At 50.6% G+C, this 6,689-nt stretch overlaps 1 non-coding gene across 1 annotated transcript; it reads left to right on the top strand.

The window, feature by feature from the left end:
- Positions 1 to 4,022: 4,022 nt before the first annotated feature.
- LOC138288652 (U6atac minor spliceosomal RNA) lies at positions 4,023 to 4,149 on the top strand. Its single transcript, XR_011202508.1, has one exon. It is a non-coding gene; the product is annotated as a U6atac minor spliceosomal RNA (small nuclear RNA).
- The last annotated feature ends 2,540 nt before the right edge of the window (positions 4,150 to 6,689 follow it).

Genomic DNA, 6,689 nt, shown 5'->3' with positions numbered 1-6,689 from the left:
ATCAGGGATGTCTCAGCCTATGTTTTCTAAGGTTTTGTCCAGAGTGTTGTCTGCCCTGATGAAATACATGCGGAGCTACATTGTTTTCCCTGAGGTGGGCGATTTGGCTACAGTGAAGGGTGATTTCTATGCCCTTGGACATATCCCCAACATCATTGGTGCCATTGATGGGACCCATGTGGCCTTGGTTCCCCCCAGTGGAAGTGAGCAGGTGTACAGGAACAGAAAAAGTTATCATTCTATGAATGTCCAGGTGGTCTGTTTGGCTGACCAGTACATCTCCCATGTAAATGCCAAGTTCCCTGGGTCAGTGCATGACGCGTACATCATGCGAAATAGCAGCATCCCTTATGTGATGGAACAGCTACAGAGACACCGTGTGTGGCTAATAGGTGACTCTGGTTACCCCAACCTGTTGTGGCTACTTACCCCAGTGAGGAATCCCAGGACAAGGGCAGAGGAACGCTACAATGAGGCCCATGGGCGAACTAGGAGAATTATAGAAAGAACCTTCGGCCTCCTGAAGGCCAGGTTTAGGTGCCTGCATATGACAGGGGGATCCCTAATGTACTCACCAAAGAAGGTGTGCCATATCATCGTGGCCTGCTGTATGCTTCACAACCTGGCTTTGCGACACCAGGTGCCTTTCCTGCAGGAGGATGGTCCAGATGGTGGTGTTGTAGCAGCTGTGGAGCCTGTGGAGAGTGAAGAGGAGGAGGACGACGGGGACGACACAGACAACAGGGACACAGTGATACAACAGTATTTTCAGTAGCACACAGGTACGAATCAACCACGCCATTTTACATTTACTTAAAGTCTCCTGCCTCTCTACTGTCTGAGTTCCCCCCAGTTCCTGTTAACTGAGTTGTGACTTTCCCTTCCGTTTTCAGAGCTGTGGGCCCCACTGCGTGACCTCTGCTTTGTTTGCCCATGGACTACAGCTGTGTGACAGTGGTATGTTGTCATCACAATGTAACTGAACATTTTGGCACCGTTATGTCTAATACATTTGTTCAAAATACAAGCAGACTCCAGATTTTTTTAGTGCAATTTAAGGAACATGATTGTAAAACGGGGATGGGTGATGGTGGAGTAATGTCCATGGCAGAGTCCAGTTCTCAGTCGCACAGGTGCATTGTCCATATGCCTGTGGAAGGATGGAGCAGGGGCAGTTCAAGGTTGGACAGGGTGACAATGTGGGACAGTGGGATGACATCAGGGGGTATCGTTTGCTGGCGGGGGTCTTGCAATCCTACTCTGTCTTCTTGTGAGATCTCAGGTTCCGCTTGTGGGGTGGTTCTTCTTCTGCAGGAGGTGGGGTTCTGGTGGCCTGTCGTTGTGTGGGGGCCTCCTGTCCACTAGCGCCGGCAGAGGTGGTAGGCTGCTCCTGGTCCAGGCTAGTGACAGGGGCCCTTTGTGGTGCCACATGGTCCCGCAATGTGGTGACTATCTGGGTTAGGGCCACAACGATGGTCCCCATTGCGGAACTAATGTTCCTCAGTTCCTCTCTGAACCCCATGTACTGTTGCTCCTGCATGACCTGGATCTCCTGGAACCTGGCCAGTACCGTAGCCATCGTCTCCTGGGAGTGGTGGTATGCTCCCATGATGGAGGAGAGGGCCTCTTGGAGAGTCGGTTCCCTGGGCCTGTCCCCCCCCTGTCGCACAGCAGCCCTCCCAGTTCCCCTGTTTCCCTGGGCCTCTGTCCCCTGGACGGTGTGCCCACTACCACTGCCCCCAGGTCCCTGTTGTTGTTGGGGTGATGGGTCAACCTGGGTGCCCTGTAGTGGTGGACACACCACTGATTGACGTGTCCTGGGGACAGAGGCATGGGCCCGCTGGGTGGGAGCTGTGCTGGTGTTCCCAGAGGGGGTTAGGTCTGGTGTAGCCTGTGGCTGTCTGTGGGGAACCGACTGTCCCGAGGTCCCCGATGGGCCGGGCTGGTCATCAGGGTCCAGGGAGACAGAGCTGCTGTCATCACTGGGGGCCTCTTCTGGGGGTGGGATGGACATCTCTGGACCCTCTGTGGCGGTGTGGTGGCGTTCGGGTCCTGCAGGGGTATAATAGTATGGTTATTGCTTCTGTGTGTGGCATTTCGTGTAATGGGTGGGTGGCCGTGTCCCCCAGTGCTGGCATTCCCTTGTGGGGGCTTTTGTGACGGTGGCTTGTGGGGGTGATGGGTGTGTGCAGTGGGCATGCTTTGGGGATGGGTGTCCATGCTTTGGGGACGCACGCAGGGCTAGGTTTTGGGATGGGTGGGCTGTGATGGTGAGCCATTTGCAAGGAGTTGGTGTGATGGGGGTGGGGGTATGATTTGGCATGCAGGTGGGGTGGGGTGGGGGGAATGGAGTAGTGAAGATTTGACTTACCAGAGTCCATTCCTCCGCCTACTCCTGCGAGGCCCTCAGGATGCAGGATGTGCAAGACTTCCTCCTCCCATGCTGTGAATTCTGGGGGAGTAGGTGGGGGTCCGCCGCCAGTCTTCTGCACCGCAATGTTGTGCCTTGATACCATGGAACGCACCTTTCCCCGTAGGTCGTTCCACCGCTTCCTGATGTCCTCCCGATTGCGTGGATGCTGTCCCACAGCGTTGACCCTGTCCACTATTCTTTGCCATAGCTCCATCTTCCTGGCAATGGTGGTGTGCTGCACCTGTGCCCCGAAGAGCTGGGGCTCTACACAAACTATTTCCTCCACCATGACCCTGAGTTCTGCGTCAGAGGACCTGGGGTGTCTTTGGGGTGCCATGGGGTGGTGTGGATGAGGTGAGGGGTGGTGTATGTGTTGTAGAGTGTGGTGAGTGTGGTGGTGTATGGTGTTTTGTGCGTGGAAATTGTGTGGGTGATGTTGTGATTTGCCTCTGTGTGATGGTGTACTCTATGCTGTGCTCTCTCTCTCTGTCCTTCACTCGCAATTGTGGTCGTAGGGGTTTGTGGGTGATGTGGGTGTGTGTTTTATATTTAATTGGGTGTGTGGAAGTGGTGTGTGTATGTGTCTCAGGTGTGTGTATTTTGAATTATCCAATGTGGTAGTGTTTTGTAAAGGTGTGTGTATTTTGACCGCGGCGGTGTGTACCGCCAATGGAATACCGCGGTTGAAAGACCGCTGCAGGGATTTGTGGGTCGGAATGGTATGGGCGTATTTCTGCTGGCGTGACTGTGGAGGTTTGGTCATCGCCAGTTTTCCGCTGACCTTTGGTGTGGCGGACTTTTGTGGATGTCGGGTTTTTGGCGGTTTGCCAGTTGCGGGTCAGAATGACTGTGGCGGTTTACCGCGGCCGCGGCGGTGTTATGGCGGCCTTCTGGCCGGCGGTAAGCGACTTTTACCGCCGAGGTCAGAATGACTCCCTTAATCGCTACAAGAAGGACACTGTGCGGTGAAAATTCACTGCATGCTGAACCGGAACTATGCAGCCTGACTTTGCAACGAGAAGATCGACGCAGCAACAGCGTAGCGACCGGAAAATCGCTTCCGCCGCTCGGACCCTGAGGCTTGGCATCTTCATTTCGGCAGCAGCACCCCCAGCCCTCACAAGTTTATCATTTCTGCTACTTGCTTCGGCCACGTTGGGCAGATGCGAGCTGCTGTATATACTCTACACCCGCGGCTCTGCAGCTTTCAGGGGCTGGGCCCAGGCATATTTTCAAAAGTAGACTTTGTGCTCATATAGACGAAGGCTCCAAGCATTGCGATCACATTTCATGATTCTTAGACCATTACAGAGGCGTTAATGAGGACAGTTAAATATTTGTCCTTGCCTAGTCCTTTGTGAGGCTCTATAGTCTACTTCCAAGTAAAACTCCTCATCCGTCGTTTTAAAGCTATACAAACAGTTCCCTTTTCAATTTCCCCTTCGTCTCTATAATAAGCTGCAGCTTGTTTTGTTTCTTTTTGATTTTGTTTTTTCTGAGGACCTGGGTTTTTCCTAAACTGGGGATGCCGTTGCCTGTTACCAGGCATAGTGCACGTTCCGCGACCGTCTTCGCAGCTAGTGGTCGGCAATTACCTGTATTTTATAAGGTGTTGTATGAAAGGAGAGAAGGTTAACACTCCCCTTGACAAGGATGGAGAGGTCCTAGTGGCCTTTACAACACATATACGGTTAAGGTACTGCCACTTACTTTGTGGCGTTTAACCATGTTTTTCGAATATGCGTGTCAGTTTGTCTATTGGGCAGGGTGCTCTGGTTCCGTGAGAGTAGTGAGGAAGTAGTTAAGATTGCATGCCCATCCAGTCCTTGGCCTCTCATCCAGTACAGGCAAGGCTGTCCTCGTGCAGTGATTTTGGAATTACCTGACCTTGACTCCTGTCTCCGTGAGCTGGGAAGCCAGTGAACAAGACTAACAGAGGGTGGGCCGCCACCCAACAAACAAGTTATTGTACCCTTAGAGGCATGCCTATTGCGCCACATTGGTGTGTGCTTCCTAACGAGGCCAGTAAAAGAGATGCACTCCTGCCCCTGCGGATTCTTGGGTTTGACGTCAAATCGCATTTTTTGTGCAGAAGTAGTCCTAATGTTTGCCTGCTCGCCATGGAATAGCAGGTTCCACGTGACAGTCTGCAGCCATGTGGCAACCTTTTGGATTGTCTGCCCTCCGTGCTGTACAAGGACAGAATTCTTTGGAGCGAAGGCTACCGACTGAGCAGTGAGAGCGAGAGACCGTTCTGAGTTAAAGAACTTAGCGTTGCGGTCAATGTGAACCTGATACAGACCAGCGTCAATAAATCAATCCACCTGATATTAGGGCAGCAAAAAGGGCTGTGCCAGACCGTCTAAGATGATCCAAAAAAAAAAAAAATCCCAGCAGGAATCAATAGCAATGTGCATCAAAGGAAAGGATTAAAAGTTCAACTGTGATTGTTAAAATCACACAGTAATCCCTGGTGTGCCAGAAAGGGGTACACGTCCGAACTGCACAGTATGAAACTAGAAAATCTGGGATCATTCCTGGCTTTCCTGCGTAAGCAAATTGTCTGATCCTACCCTACTTTATTTCACAGAAGCTCCGTTTTTGTTCATTTTCACACACATATCACCTTCAAATTTGTGCTTTAAGGGTGTGCGCTCTTAGTTGGGTAAAGCGCCTGTCTGATAAATAGGAGGTCACGAGTTCAGATCTCAGCAGTGCCTAAACTTTTCATTGTTAGCATCGTCATTAGGGCGGGAATTGTTCCAGTGCATGTTTAAAAGCTCAATTTTAATAATACTTCTCAAAGCGGAGATCCAATATAATGTACTAAGATGAAACTCTTTACCTGTTAGAGAAATACACTTGAGTGTTAAGGAGAGTTTAGCACATGTTACACGATGTTAGTTGCATGAATTACAGCCATATAGTTCCAAGGCCCGGCTCGTGCTGAGTCTTATAGCCCGAGTCGACCGTTGTCTCGGCTCAGCTCTCCTTGTTAATCTGTTGGATGCCAGTAAGATATCTCATTAGATCAAGACACTTGCTAAGGAAACATGTGACCTGAAAGCTACACTTGTGAGTCCCTGCTCCATAGCTCAGCAGCTTTACCCCTCTGTTGTACAGATGTGTGCAATCCTAAGCAGCATACATTCAGTCTCATTAAGATCTGTGCTTTAAATGGGCTGTTACGGTCCGGTACTGAGTACCGGCACTTTTTATGTTTAGAGGGAGAATACCTGCACTTATCAAGCTAAACGCAATACTTTTAATTGAAGAGTACCGGCATTTCTCAAAAACAAGCAGGCACTCTGCTACAGAGTACCTGCACTTCTAATTTTCCATTTCAAGCACTGAGTAAGATAGCTCAGTGGGTTCATGCAATCACTGCTTTGGCATGTACTCCAAGTCAGACTTTTAGTTTCCCAAGCTCCCACCACAAAACTAAGGGCTTTCAGTAGCTTTAAATAATAGGTGTTAATTTTGTCATTACCTCATTTTCCTACGCCCAATTGTAGGGGGACAGGAAGTGGGGGAGGTGGAAGCCACAGGACCTTTCCACCCAGTCATCCACCCATGTTCACGGCCACTGACAGGGATGAGTGCTGGGTGTAGGGTGGTAAAAAATCGTTGCTAATTAGCAACTAGGCAACAAAAAGGATACAGCAGCTAGGTCCTGCAATAGAACAGAAAATAGAACACCACGACAGCTTTTCTTCTGAATTCATGCCCTCATTATCTGCCCGTCGAGCGCCACCCCCTGCTAAACTTGTTTTCCTAAAGCCGGTGGAGCAGACTTAAAGGCCCCAGAATCAATATGAGGTCTGCCCTGGGCCCGCTCTGGGCGGCTGGTGTTTGCAAGGAGTTAAACGGGCAAAAAATCGGGCCAGTGGCGAGCGCAGCGCCCCTCTTCGTCCCTGCCCGGAAAGGCCGATCCGAGGCGGTTATTTGGGGTTGGGAAGGTAGCGAAGGAGTGCTTTGGAATGGTGGTTTGCATTTTAAGATTTTGCTTGAAGACACATTTTTCCTCTGATTTCTTAGGAATGTAACTTTGTAGTCCAAAGAACCACAAGTGAGGCTCCCCAATGAGCTTCTTACATATTTTACTGGCAGATGCTTGGGTAGCCGGCCTCTGGGGTAGGTTGGTTGGTGAGAGATCGCACAATGTTAACACTTCATGGTGTGTTGGAAGAGCCCTTGCTCCGCGTGAGTTCCATGCTGGGAGAGCTGGTTAGTAGCTATGGGGTTACAAATCTTTCATTCACTGCAGGTGCCCAGC

The sequence above is a fragment of the Pleurodeles waltl genome, chromosome 4_1 (genome assembly GCF_031143425.1).
Source record: "Pleurodeles waltl isolate 20211129_DDA chromosome 4_1, aPleWal1.hap1.20221129, whole genome shotgun sequence".
NCBI classification, from domain to species: Eukaryota; Metazoa; Chordata; class Amphibia; order Caudata; family Salamandridae; genus Pleurodeles; species Pleurodeles waltl.
The sequence above is the reverse complement of the archived record's forward strand: the minus strand, read 5'-3'. Positions and strand labels throughout refer to the sequence as shown.